The sequence below is a fragment of the Coenobita brevimanus genome, chromosome 101, assembly GCF_032717465.1.
Source record: "Coenobita brevimanus isolate Jiangsu-jjx chromosome 101, ASM3271746v2, whole genome shotgun sequence".
NCBI classification, from domain to species: domain Eukaryota; kingdom Metazoa; phylum Arthropoda; class Malacostraca; order Decapoda; family Coenobitidae; genus Coenobita; species Coenobita brevimanus.
In genome coordinates, this window is record NC_137054.1 from 60,131,291 (window position 1) to 60,155,144 (window position 23,854).

Here is a 23,854-nt window from a genome sequence, read left to right on the forward strand (position 1 = left end):
TTCTTCTTCCAATCTCCTATTCTCCCTCTTAAGCTGTTTTATTTCATTAGAGGCAGATTCATTGCTCACTTTTAATTCCGTAACTACTCTTTCTTGTTCATCACTACTTGTACAAATTTTTTCCAGTTTATTTCGCAGACTTTTGATCTCATTTTCATACTCTATCATTCGTTCCTGTAACTCTTTAATTATTGCCCATACCTTTTTTATCTCCTGGACATTCCTCTCTGCTGTTTTCTTTACATCTGCTGTTTGTGGTTGGTTCAACTTAATACTTCCATTTCCCACGTCCTCTTCAGAGAAGCCCTGGAACTCTCTTTCGCCACTTGTAAACATTGCACCATCCCTTTCCGCCATGAATTAACCATATGGAGACTTTCTATTTTCACTATATCTTGTTGTTTTTATGACCAAAACCGCAATTTTTTAACTACTGTCCGACGGGACCACCACTCACGCACTCATTAACATAATCACAAATAGGCTGGTCATCTTTTCGTCAGTGATTCAGCGATTATTTCCCCATGATCGAGGAAGAGCTCCGTCTCTGTCAACGACCTGTGTGTGTGTATTTACCTATTTACCTATTTGTAGTATACAGGAATTGAGCAATGCTCGTGTTCTCCTGTCTCCATATCCACATTTATCAAGTCTACCATTACACACATGAATGTTTTTCTCATGCACCACCTCTTTGTCTAAGTCGTTCCAAATATTTAAGTCCATCCATCCATTGCCAGACGCCATGTATCCCAAATGGGGTGGCCAAGGGCTTAGAGTTAATTGTTTTACAGGGAGGGGCACTAATCCTCCACCAACCCCACTTGACATGTAGGGATGCCAACAGCATCTGGTGTTCCCAGGCGGTCACCCATCCAGGTACTAACCAGACCCAACGTTGCTTAACTTCGCTGATCGAATGGGAAGCGGTGTACTCAACGTGGCATGGCCGTTGGCAAATATTTAAGTATTTACCTAATATACCTAATTGTGATATACAGTACACGGAATGTACTATGCTCGTGGGTTTCCGTCGCTGTTTCTCAATAAGTTGAATTTAACTTTAAACTCGTTTAAGTTTCTAGACTGGATGATCTCTTTGTCCAAGCTATTCCATAAGTCTATACTTCTGTAAGGAAAGCTATATATCTTGATATCCTTCAAGCAGCTTGACTTTTTCAGTTTCATTCCATGTCCTCTTGTTGCTCTCTTATCCCATACAAACAGATCTTCTTTGTCAATTTTATCTACTCCCACCATGGTCCTGAACACCGCAATCATGTCTCCCCTCTTTCTCCTTTCCTCTAATGAAGGCAAATCCAGTTTTTCCAGCCTCTCTCTGTATGACAGGTCTGTCAGACTGGGGACCATCTTGGTTGCTGTTCTTTGTATTCTTTCAGTCTTGTTTATATCTTTCTTTTTGTGTGGGGACCATACTACCACTGCATATTCTAACCTGGGGCGGATCATGGCCACTATCAATTTTTTCATCATCTCTTCATCCATATAATGAAATGCTACTCTTATGTTAGTCAAGAGTTTATAAGTCTCTCCAACTATCTTGTTAATGTGCTTTTCTGGTGACAAACTATCTTGGACCAGCACTCCCAAATCTTTCTCTTCTCTCCTTTTTGTGATTAATTCATTACCCCAAAAATAATTCAGTGATGGTCTCCTGGTACTTTTACCCATTTCCAATATTTTACATTTCTTTACATTAAATTTCATTTCCCACGTCCGGCTCCAATTGTGTATCCTATCCAAATCCTCCTGCAGTATTTTACAATCCTCCTCAACCTCTGTCTTCCTCAAGATCTTTACATCATCAGCAAACAGACTTGCATAACTGTTCACTCCATCTACCATATCATTTACGTAAATCAGGAACATTACTGGCGCCAACACTGAGCCTTGAGGGACTCCACTTTTTACTTCCCTCCATCCAGACATCTTTTCCTTTATTACTGTCCTCATTTTTCTGTCTCTCAAAAAGTCTCTCATCCATTCCAGAAGTTTCCCATTTAGTCCTCCTATATATTCTAGTTTCCACATTAGTCTCTTATGAGGTACCTTGTCAAAGGCCTTCTCTAAGTCTAAGTACACACAATCCACCCAACCATCTCTCTCCTGTACCATATCAATCGCTCTTAAGTAAAAGCTCAACAAGTTAGAAACACATGACCTTCCACTTCTGAATCCAAACTGACATTCGGCCAAAATATTCATCTCTTCCAGATATTCTATCCATCTGTCTTTCAGGATTCTCTCACACAATTTTGCGACCATGCTGGTTAGAGACACTGGTCTATAATTCAGGGGTTCTTCCCTGTTTCCTCCCTTGTAAATTGGTACCACATTTGCCCTCTTCCATTCTTTTGGCACTTTCCCCTCTTCCAGTGAGTGTGTGTGTTTGTGTGTGTGTACTAATGCCACACTGGTTGGTGTTTCCTGTGCATTCATTATTTTACTGAACAAAATTTGTTAAGTGAACATAACTTTGGGCCAGCTCAAGGTGATTGTTAAAACTGAAATTCATTAAAAGAGGGTTTGGTATATCGAGGTTTACTGTATGAAGGTTGAAGGTAGAGTTACAATAGGTAAACTGGAATAGACTTGGGATGAGGTCTTACAGTGTGACCTGAGGGATAAGAGACTGAATAGAGAGGCTGCTAGAAACCAGACAGCATGGAGAGCTGCCAGTAGGTTCCAGAGGCCAATGCATGCAAGCACGTTGGATTCCTTATAAATGGAGTGAATGAAAATGAAATTTTTAATTCCATCCATGGCTCACAGCACTCTTCTCATATTTTATTTTTTTCCTCCTTTTGTATCTTTATGCATTCATTTCTTGCCTCTATACTTATTTCAAGCTCTTTGACTGTATGTTCTTTACAGGTTGTTTCATGCTTTGTTCCTTGTTTTAAGTGCCTTCCAGCTTCTGTAACAAAGTCATTCTTTCTTTTTCATCCTTGCAGTAAATATTGGGACAGGTCTAATGATACCCTGTTTTGTACTGTATTTTCTTCAAGATTTCACAATTCTTATGGATATTCTCTGTCTTTTCTGTTCCTCTCTGATCAGTGTTTACAAAACAATGTCTTAGGATGACAAACATCCTCTTCCATGATTCTGTCTTGCTTTTGTTTGTATTTCTGTCATTCCCATATCTCTCACAAACATTTTAATCTCAAAAAGCAGGTGGCCATTGTTTCTCAGGGGGCACTTATATTTTGTGATGTGTACATCATAGAGATCTCTTGTGAATATCTAGTCCAGCATTAGAGATTTATCATCTGTTCTGTTTCTTGTCCAACATCTGAGATTTATCATCTGTTGCGTTCCTTGTATTTTGCAGCACTGTGCTGGGTTAACTCATCTTAAATGTCAGGACCAACTTGCCTAGCCCTGGGTTCCTGCACTCCTCATGGAGTGACATAGGATTCGATGATGGATGGCTGGATGAATGTATTTTCTACCACAGGGTTTATTAATGTGTTGCCCCCAAATTTTGTATTGCTGCCTGCATTCATTCCATTCCCTCTCCAGTCAATACCAGACTACCCTTTCTTCCACATCTGCTTCATTAGCACACCCAGGGACTTTCTCATGATTTGCTCATATTCCTCCGTCTTGCATGCCTGGCATATAAGACACATCTATATCTAATTTTCCTCTGTGGGGGCGCCCATCATCCACCCACTTAGTGTTGGGGTACTTTGTTTTTAGGGTGGCTCAACACTGAGTGGCAAGCCAAATGATTTCCTGTAAACCAGGAAATAATTTACAGTGCAGGGTGGTAACCTTATAACTACCCAACATGTGTTCCCTACATGACAACAAGTGGGTTGGTGGCGGGTTAGTGCCCCTCCCCGGAAAACAACTAACTTAGAATACAAACAAGAGGCCTCGGACCAGGACTGACCAACAGGTGACGACTAAGAACCGAACAAAGGACATGGTATGGATAGCTACATGGAATCTAAGGGTGCAAATGATGAGGTGAAATAGAGAGAGATTGTCCAGGTGCTTGATGATGCAAAAGTGGATGTATATGGATTAACTGAAACTAAATGGAGAGGTGAGAGTGTGAGAGAATGGGAGTATGGATGGGGTACATGCATGGGAGTAGATGAGAATGAGAAGGCAAAAGAAGGAGTGTATATTGTTGTGTCCCCCCCTGTGGCGGGGGGGACACAACCTGGCCGCACAATGGGGTGGTATACTGCTACTCTGCGGCCAGGTTGTGTTAGGAAGAATACTGCCACCGTATTCCCTGTGTGTCGTAAAAGGCGACTAAAAGGGGCGGGGTGAGGGGACTAGGGACCCCCTCCTCTGTTTTTTAGTTCCTAAAAAGAGACAGGCCAGAGAAAGGGATGGGGGATGGAGTTATCCCCGTACCCTGAAGATTGGGTCTATGAGTGTGCGTGGATGTAGTACGATTGAGGCTAAAAGGGAGGAGATTGGGAGAATGTTTGTGAGAAGAAAGTTGGATGTATTAGCTCTGAGTGAAATGAAGATGAAAGGGAAGGGGGAATCTGTGTTTGGAAGTGTGAATGGAAGATTGTCAGGTGTTGATAGAGGAAGGGCAAGAGAAGGTGTGGCCTTGTTAGTGAGTCCGGAAGTACAGAAATGTGTGATTGAATGGAAGGAGGTGTCATCGAGACTGATGTGGGTGAAAGCGAAATTTGAACGTGAGTTGTGGGTGTTTGTGAGTGCATCTGGGCCTGGTAGTGAAAGGGATGAACAAGAGAGGGAGTCTTTCTGGAATGATGTTGATGAGTGTCTGCAGAGTTTTGGAGTGAATGTGAATGTGGTAATGATGGGAGATCTGAATGCTAGAGTGGGAAATGTAGCAGTTGAAGGCGTAGTTGGTATGCATGATGTGCCTGGAAGAAATGAAAATGGGGAACGAATGATAGCGATGTGTGATGAGCGAGAGATGGTGATTGGGAATACGCTGTTTGAGAAGAAAGATATTTATAAGTATACATGGGTGAGACAGGAGGGTGGAAGGGTTGTTGATAGAGCTTTGATGGACTATGTGGTTGTGTCTAGGAATGTAATAGGAAGATTGTTGGACGTGAGAGTTCTGAGAGGGGAGGGTGGAGGTATGTCTGACCACTACTTGTTGGAGGGAAAGTTAAGAGTAGGTAAGAAATGGGTGAGAGCGAGGAGGGTTACGTGTGGCAGGGAGGTTTTGAAAGTGAGTGAGTTGGATAAAAGAGAGAAAAAGATAGAGTATCAGGAGAAATTGAAAGATGAGTGGAACGCAGTGAAAGATTGGGAAAATGGCAGCGTGGAGGAGGAATGGCAGTTGTTTAAGAGTGCTGTGGTGGGGCATGCAGAAGAGGTGTGTGGTGTGAGATGTGTGGGTGGTGGTGTAAGAAAAGGAAGTGAATGGTGGTGCGAGGAAGTAAGTATGGCTGTGGCTGAGAAGAGACATGCATATGAAGTGTGGCTGCAGAGGAAGGATGAGATGTCATATGAAAGGTATAAGGAAAAGAGGAATAGAGCGAGAAGGGCTGTGTGTGATGCTAAAGTGGCAGCAGATGAGAGGTGGGGTAGGCGGCTGACAGAGAATTTTCAACAGAATAAGAAAATGTTTTGGAAGGAGGTGAAAAGGGTGCGAAAGGGAGAGTCTGGGAAGGGAGAACGAGTAAAAGCAGAGGATGGAAGGATGTTAATTGAGATGGATGCAGTAAGGAAGAGATTGGCAGAGTATTTTGAAAGACTGTTAAATGTAGAAGAGGAAAAGGTGGCTGAGATTGTGGTGAATGGAAGGGTGCAAGGAATAAATGTGTTGAGAGAGTTGAATGATTCCTTGATCACGAAGGAGGAAGTGGAGAAGGCAGTAAAGGAGATGAAAACAGGGAAAGCTGCAGGTATGGATGGGTGTGCTGTGGAATGCCTGAAGGGAGGTGGAGTGACTATTGTTGACTGGTTAGTAAGATTGTTGAATGTGTGCTTTGAGAAAGGTATGGTGCCAATTGACTGGGCAAGTGCTTGTGTGGTCCCATTGTATAAAGGCAAGGGTGATAAGTATGAATGTACTAGCTTTAGGGGCATAAGTCTATTGAGTGTTGTAGGTAAGGTGTATGGTAGAGTGTTAATTATGAGAGTTAGAGAGGGTACAGAGGGAGTGATTGGTGATGAGCAGTGTGGCTTTAGGAGAGGGAGGGGATGCGTTGATCAGTGTTTGCTGTGAGACAAGTGTGTGAAAAGTATTTAGCGAAAGGCAAGGATGTGTTTTGGGCATTTATGGATTTAGAGAAAGCGTATGATAGAATTGATAGGGAGGCTTTGTGGACTGTTTTAAGATTGTATGGACTTGATGGTAGGTTACAAAAAAGGGGTGAAAAGTTTAAATAGTAGAGCGTGTGTAAGAGTGGGAAATGCTGTGAGTGATTGGTTTCCCGTGAGAGTGGGGCTGTGACAGGGTTGTGTGATGTTGCCTTGGTTGTTTAATATTTACATGGATGGTGTTGTAAGGGAGGTGAATGCAAGAGTTTTAGGTGGAGGTCTGAGTCTAGTGAATGTTGATGGTGGAGAATGGAATCTGAAGCAGCTGCTGTTTGCAGATGATACTGCACTGGTGACTGATTCAGAGGAGAAATTGAGACAGTTGGCAGAGGAGTTTGGAAGGGTGTGTGAAAGGAGGAAATTGAAAGTAAATGGGAATAAGAGTAAAGTGATGAAGTGTACGAGGTTGACAGATGGTAGGGGGATGAATATAGTTTTGAATGGTGAGTTGCTTGAGGAGGTAGATTGTTTTAAATATTTAGGGTCACATGTTGCTGTGGATGGAAGAATAGATGCAGAAGTGAAGTTTAGAATAAATGAAGTAGGAAAGGTGCTGGGAGGAATGAAAAAAGTGTTTAAATGTCGTTCGCTTAGAATGGACGTAAAGAGAAGGCTGTATGAGGGTGTTGTGGTACCGACTGCGTTACATGGGGCTGAAACATGGAATATGGGTGTAGCAGAGAGGAAAAGTTTGAATGTAATGGAGATGAGGTGTCTGAGGAGTATGTGTGGAGTGACGCGTATGGATCGGGTGAAAATGATGAAGTGCGAATGAGAACTGGAGTTGTTCGGGAGATTGCTGGTAGAGTTGAGCAGAGGGTGTTGCGATGGTTTGGGCATATGGAGAGAATGGATAATGAGCGATTGGTGAAAAAGATAACTAGATCTGATGTGAGAGGTGTAAGGCTGAGGGGAAGACCACGAATAGGATGGATGGACAGTGTGAAGAGGGCGCTGGATGCGAGAGGGATGTCTGTTGAGCAAGGAAGAGTGGCTGTGCGTGACAGAAATAAATGGAGAGAAATTGTGAATGAATAAGTGATGACGCAGCCCTGAGGGGATATTCTCCCGCATTTTGGTCTGATCAGCTAGTCAGGTCAGGTGCGGGTAAGGGGATGGGTCTGTTATGATGTGGCAGGGGTAAACCAGTTCTGCTGTCGGGCCCTGCTGCGGATGTCACTGACTGCATTGTGCAGTTGACCCTTGTGCGGTGTGGTGCGGTGAGGATCTGTCCATTCTCCCCTTTGGGGCTAAGATGCGAATGAATGTGTTTGAGTGGATGAGTAAATGGGGAGTGTGTCGTCCTGTCTCGGCTACCTCCCTTTCCTTGGGGGAAGCAGCCTAGGTATATAGATAGATAGATAGATGGATCAGTTGGCACAGGAATTGTGTGGGTAAGATTGAACGTTGGACTACAAATGTAGGTGATTCTGTGTGTGTATGTGCCAACTCAAGATTGTGCAAGCAGAGTGAGAGAATAGTTCTGGACAAATGTAGAAGCATGTATGAAAAAGTCTGAAAGGAATGAGAGAGTTTTTTTATTAGAGATATGAATGGAAAAGTAGGGAATGTGAAGGTGGATGGAGTAGTTGGTGAGTGGGGTGTGCCTGCAGAAGTGGATGAGAATGGCACTGCTTTAGTGGACATTTGTGCCGGGAGGGGGTTGGTGACAGCCAATACCCTCTTCAGACACAAAATGATCCACAGGTATATGTGGCGAGTGATGAGAAAGGTGGGTGGTGAACTGAATGAACAGAAGGCAGTGATTGATTATGTGTGTGTGGATGACGGCTTGAGAAGGTGTGTATGGATGCAAGAGCATATAGAGGTTGGGGGAGTGGACTTTTCCGACCACAACTTGGTGGTGGTGAAAGTCAAGGTTGAAATGGAGTGGAGGAATAGAAGAAGGGAAGGACAGGATGTAGTAGTAGTTCTTACAAGGAAGGTGGAAAGGTTGCAAGAGGATGGAAAAAAGGCAGAATATAAGGGAGAAGTGGAGGCGCAACTGGGTGAATATGATTGGAGCAGATGGAGGACATGGAAGGTGTGTGCAAGATATTCACAGAAGAAGTCTGCGCAGCATGTGAGGTGCTATGTGGGGTGAAGAGAAGATGAAAAGGGGTGCAAGAACAGCATGGTGGAATGAAGGGGTGAGACAGGCTGTGGTACAAAAGAAGAAAGCATATAGTGAGTGGATGAGACACAGGGGTGTGGAAGAAGTTGAGAGGCAGAAAGAGAGTTATAGGTAGAGAGGAAGAGAGAGGTGAAAAGATTAGTAAGAGAGAGTAAGAAGAGAGTGGATGTGGAATTTGGAAGGAATTTGAGTGTAAAGTGGAGGGAATATAAGAAAATTTTCTGGAAAGAGGTAGAGAGAGTTAGACAGGGGGTTAAAGAAACTAGTTGGGAAGTGAAATATAAAAATGGTAGATCACTAGTGGAGATGGAAAAAAAAAGTGAGCAGATGGAGAGAACACTTTAACCCCTTCAATCCAGTGACGTACCTGGGACGTCATGCCAGGTGCAGTGTCCTATCCCATGACGTACATAGACCATCATAATCAATAGGTAGTGTGGGGTAGAAATTTTCAGCTGGGACCGTCTCCTGAGTAAAGAGAGACATGGCCCGGACTGATGGTTACATTAGTTGTCGAACATGTAAGTCATCAGTGTAATTTATATACAGCATATATAAATATCTTCTCTATCTATTCTTATATCACTGAATGAATTTTCCTATTCTTCCTGCAGAAAATTATGATGGGAAAGAAGAAGGGAAGATAACTTGTAGTGTGGAAGAGTGGGAGGTACACACACACCTCCCATGGGTTCCTCACTTCACCTCACCCTCCTTCCTACCCCTTCTCTTGCTTGGCGCTTGCGTGTCTCACACACACACACTCACACTCTCTAATTACTGCCACCCTACTTTCCCATAAGTTTTTCTGATTTTGTTTCACATGACAAAAATTGGGATGCTGAACACAAGTTATCTCCCAGTCAGTATAAATCTATCTATCTATCTATTGCCAGACGCCTCAATCCCTTTCGGGGTGGCCACAAACAAATCGCTTCCACGTCGCCCTGTCCCCCACCATTACACTGCCCCGCTCCCAACTCACACCCCCCTCTCTCATATACCTCTCCACCCCATCCCTCCATCTCATCCTCGGCCTCCCCCTCCCTCTTCCCCCATTCACCTCACTCACATACACTCTCTTCGTCAGTCTTTCACCCTCCATCCTCTCCACATGGCCAAACCACCTCAGTGTATTCCTCCTAATGCTTCCTATCACATCCACATCCACACCACAATGCTCCTTTATATCCTCATTTGTCAGCCTGTCTCTCCATGTGACTCCACAGGCTCCTCTTAAATAACTCATTTCCACTGCTCTCACTCTTGACTTGTGTCCTTCCAGCAACGTCCAAGCTTCACTTCCATACATTACAGTTGGTATCACAATACTGTCATGTAGTAACTTTTTCACTTCCATGCTCACTTCCCTACTTCTCATCACTGCTTTCAAGGAACCAGCAACCTTTCTTCTCTGCTGTACCCTTTCAAGCACTTCACCCTCCAAACCTCCATCTTTACTCATCACACTACCCAAGTACTGTACTTAAACGTACTCACATTTTCCAATTCCTCCTCATCCAACCTTGCTGTACATTCACTGGCTTCACCTCTCTCAAAGGCCATCACTTTACTCTTCCCTACATTCACCTTTAGATTCCATTTCTTACACACTCTCCCAAACTCATCCACCAAGCCTTGCAGCTCTCCTTCGTCTTCACTCAGCAACACAGTATCATCTGCAAACAACAGTACAGGGAGTTTCCAAACACCACCCTCTCTCACCAGGGTCACTCTAACATCCACTACCCTACCTTGTACAGTACAATCCCAGTTAACCGGGCGGCTTGGGGAATTCACCTTCCCGGCTACAGATTTTTCCCGTAGTTCTGATATTCAAATCTATACAAAGGCGATCATTATCACAGCAGTAAATACAATTCAGGTACTCACCACTCACATCAGGGGGCACACCAAGAGATTCCACCTGAAAAATTGCCCCGGAAACACACACCATGGTCATAGTGGACGTGCATGCAATGCCTTGCAGTACCGGTACTGCAAAATGCACAAGTCCATTCTTTTAACTACCGAATAATTTCTTGTATGTACTGTACTCATGTGGAAAACTAAAGAAATAAAATCCTGAATATTTATTGGTAAATTATCATGACACCTGTACCCCCACATCAGCTTTGTTTACGATCCCGGCCCCAACTGACCGCCACCATTCCGCCACTGTTTTGCACCATTGTTAACTACCTAAGTATTTGTTGCATGTACTGTACTCATAAAAGTGGAAAAATAAAGAAATAAAATCTTGAACATTTATTGGTGAACTGATGTTAAGACTGCACTGTAGAATTATCACACCTGTGCCCCCACACAAAGCTTTGCTTACGGTCCCGGCCCCGACTGACCTCCATCATTCCACCCTCCACCTGCTGCCAATCAGCTGTTTTGCACAAAATAAAATACATGATGTACTTATGAAGTGCAAGCATATATATTTTTTTTCTTCCAACAAAGTAAACCTTCATTCCTATTAACATTTTTTTTTTTTAAATCTCTGCCAGCACACATGCGTTCTAAGATGAATTTATGTAGTGCAAGTTAGAGTCGGTCCGTTAGGAAGAAAAACACCGGCGTTTGCTGATTTGCTCTCTCCCGAGATGTCTGGCTTACAAATTCCATGCCTGTCTTTGAAACGATTTAACCATCCAACACTGAAATCACATTTGACTTCTGTATTCATTTTATTGTGAAACTGTCTTGCTTTTTCTTCGATAAGAGGACCAGAAATAGGTGCTCCCCTAGATCTTTCTAAGCAAAACCACTTGAACGATGAAGAGTATGCCTTTTATCAATGGACTTACTTGTCTCGCTTTTCATGAAAAATTCATTGAGCTTGGATGCTGGGTCTTTATATAAATCGTTGGATTTCCTACATTATATTCGGTCATCAGTGTTTTATAATGTTTGCCTTTTTCAAGTCTATTGCATATGTCCAGCTTCTGCTTCAAGGTAGGCATGACACGCTTACGTTTAGTTTGCTCTTTAGGCATTTTGGAATATTGAAATTACCGTCCATCAGAGCAACACAACAGCAAGAGAGCTTGTTTTGCTGTCTGGTGGTAAAAAGCAGACTGGTGATTTGTGGAAATTGTGGAGGGTGTGGAGGATGACTGAATTCAAGTAGGGGAAAGAGGGAGGAGGAGGGCTGGTTAAGAGGATTTACTAGGGATTTACATTAGCCAGAAATGCCTTCACCTCGCTTAGTCCGACTTCACCCAGCCTCGCGTGACACGATAAAACGGCGGTTTGGCGGTCCATTCAAAATGGCGCACAGTTATAACTTACTGACGTTTTTACCAGCCCTTGAATTTTCCCGTTTTTCTGAGTATTCCGTTTGTCTGGATACCGGATAGCTGGGATTGTACTGTACCTCTTTTATTACCCCATCCATGTACAGATTGAACAACCATGGAGACATGACACATCCATGTTTCAACCCAACCTTCAAAGAGAAAAATTCACTCAGTTCACCATCCACATGCACTGCAGCCTTAGCACCATCATACATACTCATCACAGCATTCAACAACTTCCCGTCTACTCCATATATTCTTAATACTTTCCACAATCCTTGTCTATCCACCCTGTCATATGCTTTCTCCAAATCCATGAAAGCTGCATACAACTTCTTTCCCTTCTCTAGAAACTTTTCCACTAAAGATCTAAGAATGAATATCTGATCTACAGAACCTCTTCCCTTCCTAAATCCTCCCTGTTCTTCTCCAACTAATTCCTCTGTTCTTTCTCTAACTCTGTCAATAAGTATCCTACCATACACTTTTCCTATTTTACTAAGAAGACAGATGCCCCTATGATTACCACACACTTCTTTTTCCTCTTTTCCTTCATACAAGGGAATAATTATACCTGACTTCCAATCCTCAGGGACTCTACCTTCCTCCCAGGCCAATCTGCACATTTTCCACATCCATGCTACTACTATCTTTCCCCCATACTTCAGCATTTCTCCACATACTGCATCAACTCCTGGGGCTTTCCCTAATTTAACTTTCTTAATTGCTTCCACAACTTCTATCCTACTGATTTCTTTCTGTCTTCTCACCTCCCTCCTTCTCCCAGCCATTCCCCAGCCACTTATACTCGCATTACTTCCATCCTCTATGTTCAGCAACTCCTTAAAGTGTTCTCTCCATCTGCTCACTTTTTCTCCCTTCTCCACTCGTAATCTACCATTTTTATCTCTCACTCCCCTGCTAACGTCACTTCCACCCTGTTTTACTCTTTTCACCTCTTTCCAGAACATTTTCTTACGGTCCCTCCATTTTACACTCAAGTTCCTTCCAAATTCCTTATCCGCTCTCTTCTTACTCTCTCTTACTAATCTTTTCACCTCTCTTTTTCATTCTACATCTCTCTCTCTCTCTCCCGCCTCTCAACTTCTTCCACGCCCCTATTTCTCATCCAGTCATTGTATGGTTTCTTCTTTTGTGCCACAGCCTGTCTCACCTCTTCATTCCACCACGCTGTTCCTTGCACACTCCTCCGTCTTCTCTTCATTCCACCACGCTGTTCCTTGCACACCCCTCCGTCTTCTCTTCATTCCACCACGCTGTTCCTTGCACACCCCTCCGTCTTCTCTTCATTCCACCACGCTGTTCCTTGCACACCCCTCCGTCTTCTCTTCATCCCACACACCACATCACATGTTGCACATATTTCTTCTGTAAATATCCTGCACACACCTTCCACGTCCCCCATCTGCTCCAATTCATATTTGCCCAATCGTTCCTCCTCTTCTCTCTTATACTCTGCCTTTTTCTCATCCTCTTGTAACCTTTCCACTCTCCTTACAAATACTTCTTCTTCCCGTCCTTCCCTTCTTGTATTTCTTATATATATGTCTACCTAGTATCACTGAATGAAATTTCCTGTTCTTTGTGTTGAAAATTTTGATGATAAGAAGGAAGAGAAGAGGGATTGGAGAATGGAGGAAGAAAGGAGGGAATCTCCCTTGGGATTTTAACTTCACCTCACCCTCCTTCTTCCTCCACCTCTCGCCTACCGACTGTGTGTCACACACACATACACACACACACACACGAACAGCCGGAGAGAGAGGACGTCCCAGGCATCGCTCCTAACCTTGAGTAGTTTCAGGAATTTTGTCTGTCTTGTCTCCTAGGGTCTTTCTTTAAATTTAAAATAATGAAAGTTGGTAGACAACCAAAAATGTAAAGATTTGTTGGCAATAGTATACATGAATGTTTGTGGCTTATTCAGTAACAGCTGTTTGGGTACTTTACCGGTACGTTAAACATGGCCGAAAATGTAAACAATGAGGGAATGGAATTTCAAGGATTTGATGCTAATACTAATGTCATGGACCTGGTGAAAACATTAATTATGAGGATTAGTGAACTCGAAAAAAAAGTAGAGAATCTAGTGATAAAGGATGTGTCAGGAAATACGGAAACCACCATACAGAGTCTAATCCAGTCCAACGAAACAGCCAATGAAGAAATTAAGAATTTGAAGAGGGAAAATGTTGAACTGAGGAGGAAACTTGAAGAGAGTACTAATAAAATGGAGAAGGTGAGTAATGTACTAGAAGAACACAAGGCAAAGTGGGCACACGTAGAAGAAGAACAGAAAGAAGTGGTCAGCTTAAGAGAGATCATCCAGGAAGAAAGGGAAATGAACAAGAAAGAAATGGAAGAAAATGTAGTGAAAATACTGAAGAAAAAAGAGAAAATAGTGAGAGAAACTGTAGAAAGGAATAGATGTGTGGTAGTATTTGGAAACAGGGAAGAGGAAGAAAAGGTTAGGTTCGCAAGACTCGAGAGAGACACGAACATGGTGAGAGGAATATTAGGCAAGATTGACCCCGAAGGAGACAAGTGGGTAAAAGAAATTGAGGAAGTAAGGAGGATAGGACCTTATAAAAAAGGGGAAACAAGACCAATGAGAGTCAAGTTTACATCAGAAAGTGTAATAAATGAGATACTTAAAGTTACCTGGAAATTAAGCAAAGAGGCGGGGATGGAAAATATTATAATAAGAAAAGATCTGAATGAAGAAGAAAGAGAAGTTTTAAAATCATTAAAGGAAGAAGTAAAGGAAAAAAATGATAAGAGGACAGAGGAAGAACGTAATACTTTTTTTTGGAGAGTATTGGATATGAAAGTAAGGAAATGGTATTTAAGGAAATAGAAGTGAAGGAAACTAAGGGGGATGGTTGTGAAAGATCAGAAGTTGAGGAAGTAGTACGGACAGAGAGTACGAGAGAAGAGGGTATTAATAATGTCAAAAATAATTTGAAGGTGATATATACTAATGTTGATGGTTTCATATCGACAAGGATCGAAATTAATGATTTCTTGAGAGAACATGAACCTGATGTCATGTGCTTTGTAGAGACCAAATTAAGAGAAGATATTGATGTTCATTTGGGAGATGGTAAATACAAACTGTGGAGAAAAGACAGAAAAGAAAAAAAGGGAGGAGGAGTGATGATAGCAGTGAAGAACAACATAAATGTAGATACTGTGGAAATGGGAGAAGGCAGAGCTGAAGTGATATATATGAAATTAGAAACTGGAGAGAATGTTAAGAGAGATATGGCGGTAGTGTATGTTCTCCCAAAGACGAGAGCATGGAAGGATGACGAATACCATGAGATGTTGTCGGATATGGCTAGCTACTTGCAAAAAATAATTGAGAAAAGCAATAATATAATTTTGGTGGGTGACTTTAATTGTAAAGAGGTGAACTGGGAGGAATGGTACTCGGGAGGCGGCGAGGATTCGTGGGGTACTATGTTATTAAATATAATAATGAATAATGTGATGACGCAGTGGGTCAAAGAAGAGACACGGTTTCGAGGTGAGGACACACCAGCAAGGTTAGATTTATTGTTCAAAGAACCCGATGTAAAAGAATCATTGGAATATCTCTGTCCTTTGGGAAAAAGTGATCATGTGGTCATTGAGTTCCAGATGTTAATAGGCAACGTCGAGCCAAGAGACGAGCTTCATAGACAGGGAAGATACAACTTTGGCAAAGCAAATTTTACAGGATTGAGAAACTTTTTTGAAAATGCGGACTGGAGAAAATTCAGAGAAACAAGAGAGATACAGAGGAAGTGGGATATCTTTCTAGACCTCTATAATTCGGGAGTAAAAAAATTTGTACCAAGAGTAAGAGGGAAAGAAAACAGGAAAAAGGAGTGGTTTAACAGAAGGTGTATAATTGCCAAAAAAGAGAGAGATAAGGCATGGAACAATTGGAGAAAGAGGTAACGACAGAACAAAGGAAGAATATAAAAGAACAAGAAACGAATACACAAGAATACGTAGGGAAGAAGAAAGGAATTTTGATAAAGGTATAATTGACAAATGCAAGGATGAACCCAAACTGTTTTATAGATTTGTTAATGGCAAACTGAAACAAAAGGAAGGAATCACCAAGCTGAAAGTAGATGGAGAGGTCTTTAAGGATGCGGCAATGCAAGCAGAAATAATGAACAAACGTTTCCAGTCAGTTTTCACTAAAGAAAAGGAGCTTGTGGAAGGGGAGGGAGTGATTAGAAATGTTCCGGTGATGAAAGATATAAAAGTGGAGGTGCAGGAAGTGTATAAATTACTGGAAACTCAAGATGTAAGGAAAGCCCCAGGACCTGATGGAATTTCTAATTGGGTACTGAAGGAATGCAGAGAACAACTGGCGGATAAAATTCACAGCTTAATTGTATGCTCACTGGAAGAGGGGAAAGTGCCAAAAGAATGGAAGAGGGCAAATGTGGCACCAATTAACAAGGGAGGAAACAGGGAAGAGCCCCTGAATTATAGACCAGTGTCTCTAACCAGCATGGTCGCAAAATTGTGTGAGAGAATCCTGAAAGACAGATGGATAAAATATCTGGAAGAGATGAATATTTTGGCTGAATGTCAGTTTGGATTCAGAAGTGGAAGGTCATGTGTTTCAAACTTGTTGAGCTTTTACTCAAGAGCGATTGATGTGGTACAGGAGAGAGATGGTTGGGTGGATTGTGTGTACTTAGACTTAGAGAAGGCCTTTGACAAGGTACCTCATAAGAGACTAATGTGGAAACTAGAATATATAGGAGGACTAAAGGGGAAACTTCTGGAATGGATGAGAGACTTTTTGAGAGACAGACAAATGAGGACAGTAATAAAGGAAAAGATGTCTGGATGGAGGGAAGTAACAAGTGGAGTCCCTCAAGGCTCAGTGTTGCCGCCAGTAATGTTCCTGATTTACGTAAATGATATGGTAGATGGAGTGAACAGTTATGCGAGTCTGTTTGCTGATGATGTGAAGATCTTGAGGAAGATAGAGGTTGAGGAGGATTGTAAAATACTGCAGGAGGATTTGGATAGGATACACAATTGGAGCCGGACGTGGGAAATGAAATTTAATGTAAAGAAATGTAAAATATTGGAAATGGGTAAAAGTACCAGGAGACCATCACTGAATTATTTTTTGGGTAATGAATTAATCACAAAAAGGAGAGAAGAGAAAGATTTGGGAGTTCTGGTCCAAGATAGTTTGTCACCAGAAAAGCACATTAACAAGATAGTTGGAGAGACTTATAAGCACTTGACTAACATAAGAGTAGCATTTCATTATATGGATGAGGAAATGATGAAAAAATTGATAGTGGCCATGATCCACCCCAGGTTAGAATATGCAGCGGTAGTGTGGTCCCCACACAAAAAGAAAGATATAAACAAGATTGAGAGAATACAAAGAACAGCAACCAAGATGGTCCCCAGTCTGACAGACCTGTCATACAGAGAGAGGCTGGAAAAACTGGATTTGCCTTCGTTAGAGGAAAGGAGAAAGAGGGGAGACATGATTGCGGTGTTCAGGACCATGGTGGGAGTAGATAAAATTGACAAAGAAGATCTGTTTGTATGGGATAAGAGAGCAACAAGAGGACATGGAATGAAATTGAAAAAGTCAAGCTGCTTGAAGGATATCAAGAAATATAGCTTTCCTTACAGAAGTATAGACTTATGGAATAGCCTGGACAAAGAGATCGTCGAGTGTAAAAACTTAAACGAGTTTAAAGTTAAATTCGACTTATTGAGAAACAGCGACGGGAACCCACGAGCATAGTACATTCCGTGTATATCACAATTAGGTATATTCTTAAATATTTGGAACGACTTAGACAAAGAGGTGGTGCATGAGAAAAACATTCATGTGTGTAAAGGTAGACTTGATAAATGTGGATATGGAGACAGGACAACACGAGCATTGCTCAATTCCTGTATACTGCAAATAGGTAAATACAAATAGGTAAATACACACACACACACACACACACACACACACATGAGCGAACAGCCAGAGCGAGCAGACGTCCCAGCCATCGCTGCGAGCCTTAAGTAGTTTTCAGGAATTTTGTCTGTCCTGTCTCCTAAGGTCTTGCTTTAAATTTAAAATAATGTAAGTTAATAGACTACCAAAAATGTACAGATTTATTGGCTAGAGTATACATGAATGTTTGTAGTATTTTTCGGTAATAGCTGTTTTGGTACTTTAACCAACATCAAACATGGCCGAAAATGTAAACATTGAGGGACTCGAACTTCCAGGATTTGATAGAAATACCAATGTCATGGATCTGGTTAAAACATTGATTATGAGGATTAGTGAACTTGAAAAGATAGTGAAGAATCTAGTGATAAAGGACGTGTCTGAAAACACAGAGATTACTATACAGAGTCTGATCCAGTCCAATGAGACAGCGTATGAGGAGATTAGAAATTTGAAGCGTGAAAATGTCGAATTGAGGAGGGAACTAGAAGAGAGTACTAATAAAACGGAGAAGGTGAGTAGTGTATTAGAAGAGCATAAGGCAAAATGGGCACACGTAGAAGAAGAACAGAAAGAAGTGGTCAGCTTAAGAGAAATCATCCACGAAGAAAGGGAAATGAACAAGAAAAAAATGGAAGAAAATTTAGTGAAAATACTGAAGAAAAAAGAGAAAATAGTGAGAGAAACTGTAGAAAGGAACAGATGTGTGGTAATATTTGGAAACAGGGAGGAGGAAGAAAAGGTTAGGTTCGTGAGACTCGAGAGAGACACGAACCTGGTGAGAGGAATATTAGGCAAGATTGAACCCGAAGGAGACAAGTGGGTAAAAGAAATTGAGGAAGTGAGGAGGATGGGGCCTTATAAGAAAGGGGAAACAAGACCAATGAGAGTCAAGTTTACATCAGAAGGTGTAGTAAATGATATACTTAAAGTGACCTAGAAATTAAGCAAAGAGGCAGGGATGGAAAATATTATAATAAGAAAAGATTTGAATGAAGAAAAAAGAGAAGTTTTAAAATCATTGAAGGATGAAGTAAAGGAAAAAAATGATAAGAGGACAAGGAAGAATGTAATATTTTTATTTGAAGAGTAATGGATATGAAAGTAAGGAAGTGGTATTTAAGGAAATAGAAGTGAAGGAAACTAAGGGGGATGGCTGTGAAAGATCAGAAGTTGAGGAAGTGGTACTGACGGAGAGTAGGAGAGAAGATGGAATAAGAAACATCAAAAATAATTTGAAGGTGATATATACTAATGTTGATGGTTTCATATCGACAAGGCTCGAAATTAACGATTTCTTGAGAGAACATGAACCTCATGTCGTGTGCTTTGTAGAGACCAAATTAAGAGAAGATATTGTTGTTCATTTGGGAGATAGTAATTACAAACTGTGGAGAAAAGGCAGAAAAGAAAAAATGGGAGGAGTAGTGATGATAGCAGTGAAGAACAACATAAATGTAGATACCGTGGAAATGGGAGAAGGCAGGGCTGAAGTGATATATATGAAATTAGAAACTGTAGAGAATGTTAAGAGAGATATGGCGGTAGTGTATGTTCCCCCTAAGACGAGGGCATGGAAAGATGACGAATACCAGGAGATGTTGTCAGATATGGCTAGCTATTTACAAAAAATAATTGAGAAAAGCAATAATATAATTTTGGTGGGTGACTTTAACTGCAAAGAGGTGAACTGAGAGAAATGGTACTCGGGAGGCGGTGAGGATTCTTGGGGCCCTATGTTATTAAATATAATAATGAATAATGTGATGACGCAATGGGTCAAAGAAGAGACACGGTTCCGAGGTGAGGACACACCAGCAAGGTTAGATTTACTGTTCACCAAAGAACCCGATGTAATAGAATCATTGAAATATCTCTGTCCTTTAGGAAAAAGTGATCATGTGGTCATTGAGTTCCAGATGATAATAGGGAACATCGAGCCAAGAGACGAGCTTCATAGACAGGGAAGATACAACATTGGGAAAGCAAATTTTACAGGATTGAGAAACTTTTTTGAAAATGCGGATTGGAGAAAATTCAGAGAAACAAGAGAGATACAGAGAAAGTGGGATATCTTTCTAGATCTCTATAATTCCGGAGTGGAAAAATTTGTACCAAGAGTAAGAGGGAAAGAAAACAGGAAAAAGGAGTGGTTTAATAGAAGGTGTATGATAGCAAAAAAAGAGAGAGATAAGGTGTGGAACAATTGGAGAAAGAGAGGTAACAACAGAACAAAGGAAGAATATAAAAGAATTAGAAATGAATACACAAGAATACGAAGAGAAGAAGAAAGGAATCTTGAAAAAGGTATAATAGAAAAATGCAAGGATGAACCCAAACTGTTTTATAGATTTGTTAATGGCAAACTGAAACAAAAGGAAGGAATCACCAAACTGAAAGTAAAAGGAGAGGTCTATAAGGATGTGGCAATGCAAGCAGAAATAACGAACAAACATTTCCAGTCAGTTTTCACTAATGAAAAGGAGCTTGTGGAAGGGGAGGGAGTCATTAGAAATGTACTGGTGATAAAAGATATAAATGTGGAGGTACAGGAAGTGTATAAATTACTGGAAACTCAAGATGTAAGGAAAGCCCCAGGACCTGATGGAATTTCTAATTGGATACTGAAGGAATGCAGAGAACAATTGGCGGATAAAATTCACAGTTTAATCGTGTGTTCCCTGGAAGAGGGGAAAGTGCCACAAGAATGGAAGAGGGCAAATGTGGTACCAATTTATAAGGGAGGAAACAGGGAAGAACCCCTGAATTATAGACCAGTGTCTCTAACCAGCATGGTTGCAAAATTGTGCGAGAGAATCCTGAAAGATAGATGGATGAAATATCTGGAAGAGATGAATATTTTGGCCGAATGTCAGTTTGGATTCAGAAGTGGAAGGTCATGTGTTTCTAACTTGTTCAACTTTTACTCAAGAGTGATTGACGTGGTACAGGAGAGAGATGGTTGGGTGGATTGTGTGTACTTAGACTTAGAGAAAGCCTTTGACAAGGTACCTCATAAGAGACTAATGTGGAAACTAGAATATATAGGAGGGCTGAAGGGGAAACTCCTGGAATGGATGAGAGACTTTTTGAGAGACAGACAAATGAGGACAGTAATAAAGGATAGGATGTCTGGATGGAGGGAAGTAACAAGTGGAGTCCCTCAAGGCTCAGTGTTGGCGCCAGTAATGTTCCTGATTTACATAAATGATATGGTAGATGGAGGGAACAGTTATGCAAGTCTGTTTGCTGATGATGTAAAGATCTTGAGGAAGGTAGAGGTTGAGGAGGATTGTAAAATGCTGCAGGAGTATCTGGATAAGATACATGATTGGAGTCGGATGTGGGAAATGAAATTTAATGTAAAGAAATGTAAAATATTGGAAATGGGTAAAAGTACCAGGAGGCCATCACAGAATTATTTTTTGGGTAATGAATTAATCACAAAAAGGAGAGAAGACAAAGATTTGGGAGTGCTGGTCCAAGATAGTTTGTCACCAGAAAAGCACATTAACAAGATAGTTGGAGAGACTTATAAACTCTTGACTAACATAAGAGTAGCATTTCAATATATGGATGTGGAGATGATGAAAAAATTGATAGTGGCCATGATCCGCCCCAGGTTAGAATATGCAGCGGTAGTGTGGTCCCCATACAAAAAGAAAGATATAAACAAGATTGAGAGAATACAAAGAACAGCAACCAAGATGGTCCCAAGTCTGACAGACCTGTCATACAGAGAGAGGCTGGAAAAGCTGGATTTGCCTTCCTTAGAGGAAAGGAGAAAGAGGGGAGACCTGATTGCAGTGTTCAGGACCATGGTGGGAGTAGATAAAATTGACAAAGAAGATCTGTTTGTGTGGGATAAGAGAGCAACAAGAGGACATGGAATGAAATTGAAAAAGTCAAGCTGCTTGAAGGATATCAAGAAATATAGCTTTCCTTACAGAAGTATAGACTTATGGAATAGCCTGGACAAAGAGATAGTCCAGTCTAAAAACTTAAACGAGTTTAAAGCTAAATTTGACTTACTGAGAAAATGCAACGGAAACCCACGAGCATAGCACATTCCGTGTATATCACAATTAGGTATATTAGGTAAATACATAAATATTTGGGACAGCTTAGAGAAAAAGGTGGTGCATGAGAAAAACATTCATGTGTGTACAGGTAGACTTGATAAATGTGGATATGGAGACAGGACAACACGAGCATTCCTCAATTCCTGTATATGACGAATAGGTAAATACACACACACACACTCATGATGGAATCCTTATCGTGACTACTTATGGGGATCAAGGCATGTCTTAATATTTGTCATATAAAATGTAATTAGATAAAGGTGTAGGAAAGAATCTATCTATCTATTGCCAGACGCCACAATCCCGCATGGGGTGGCCATTTGACTTTGAGTTAACTGTTTTACGGGGAGGGGCACTAACCCTCCACCAACCCACTTGTTGACACGTAGAGAGAGAATGATGGCTGTAATTAGAGCATGTGTGTGTGTGTGTGTGTGTGTGTGTGTGTGTGTGCATGTGTGTGTGTGTGTGTTCTTACCTAATTGTTCTTACCTAATTGTATCTTTACAGGAATGAGTCAAGCTCGTACTGTCCTGTGTCTTAAACCATATTTATCGTACATATCCTTAAATTTGTGAATTGTTTTGGCACACACTATTTCATTCGGTAGTGCATTCCATTGATCAATTGCTCTGTTTGGGAAACTGAATTTCCTTACGTCTTTATCACCTCTCTTCTTATGCAGTTTTTTGCAGTGTCCTCTTGCTGATGCTTCTCCATATGTTAAGTAATCATTTATGTCTATTTTCTCCTTTCCTGATATGCATTTATATAGCATTATCATGTCACCTCTTTTCCTTCTCTCCTGTAGTGTTGGTAGATTCAGTTTATTTAGTCTTTCTTCGTAGCTTAGGTCCCTTAAGCTTGGTATCCATCTTGTAGCGGCCCTTTGAACTTTTTCAATCTTGTCTATGTGCTTTTTGAGATGAGGACTCCAGACTACTGATGCATATTCCAGGATTGGTCTAATGAATGATGTTATTATCCTTCTTAGCATGTCTTCATTTATGTATGTGAATGCTATTCTCATATATGCAAGCAGTGTATACATGTTCCGTACCTTCTCGCTGATGTGGTCAGCCGGAGATAGTCTGTTATTGATAATCACACCTAGGTCTTTCTCTCTTTCTGATGTGTATAGGGTTTTATTTCCTAACTTATAATCCCAATCAGGTCTTCTTCCACTTTTACCAAACTTGATTACATGACACTTGTCCACATTGAATTCCATTTGCCATGTACTACTCCATTCATGAAGTTTATTTAATTCTTCTTGTAGCTCTTTACAAGAGTCTGTGTTAGTAATTCTCCTTTGTATTTTTGCATCATCTGCAAACATATTCAGATAGCTCTCATTTCCAGTGTTACTGTTTATATCATTTATATACACTAAAAACATGATTGGTGCCAGCACTGAACCCTGTGGTACTCCACTAGTCACTTCTTTCCATGATGAGTAGTTTCCTCTTAGTACTGTCCTCATTTCTCTTTTTATGAGAAAGTCTTGCATCCAACAAAACAGTTTGCCTCGAATTCCTCCTTGATGGTACAGTTTCCATAAAAGTCTTTGGTTTGGGACTGTGTCAAAAGCTTTCTTGAAATCTAAATAGATACTGTCCACCCATCCTTCCCTTTCCTGTATTGTGTTTGTTACTCTGTCATAGTAGCTCAACAGATTAGTAACACATGATTTTCCTTCTCTGAAACCAAACTGTCTTTCTGTTATCATACTGTGTTCTTCTAGATGATTTACCCAAGCTTTTCTTATAAGTTTTTCTAATACCTTGTTTACAACACTGGTCAGTGATACTGGTCGGTAGTTGAGTGGATTTTGTCTATTTCCTTTCTTGAATAAGGGGACAATATTTGCTTTTTTGCAAATATCAGGTAGTTATCTTGCTCTCGTGTTCCTGAACTTGATTCTTCTGAATTCTCCACACTCTGGCTTCGGCTTTCCTGTCATTCTCTGACTAAATATATCTGTGCTGTTTACTTATCCCCGAATTCTACTGACTAT

At 41.1% G+C, this 23,854-nt stretch overlaps 1 protein-coding gene and 1 non-coding gene across 2 annotated transcripts in view; one reads left to right on the plus strand and one right to left on the minus strand.

Moving 5' to 3' along the window:
* LOC145415050 (glutamate [NMDA] receptor subunit 1-like) overlaps positions 1–23,854 on the plus strand; it is a 529,989-nt gene that overhangs the window by 203,892 nt on the left and 302,243 nt on the right. The gene's annotated exons all lie outside the window — the stretch shown is intronic.
* Positions 839–957, minus strand: LOC145415207 (5S ribosomal RNA). The gene has a single exon (XR_013900023.1). It is a non-coding gene; the product is annotated as a 5S ribosomal RNA (ribosomal RNA).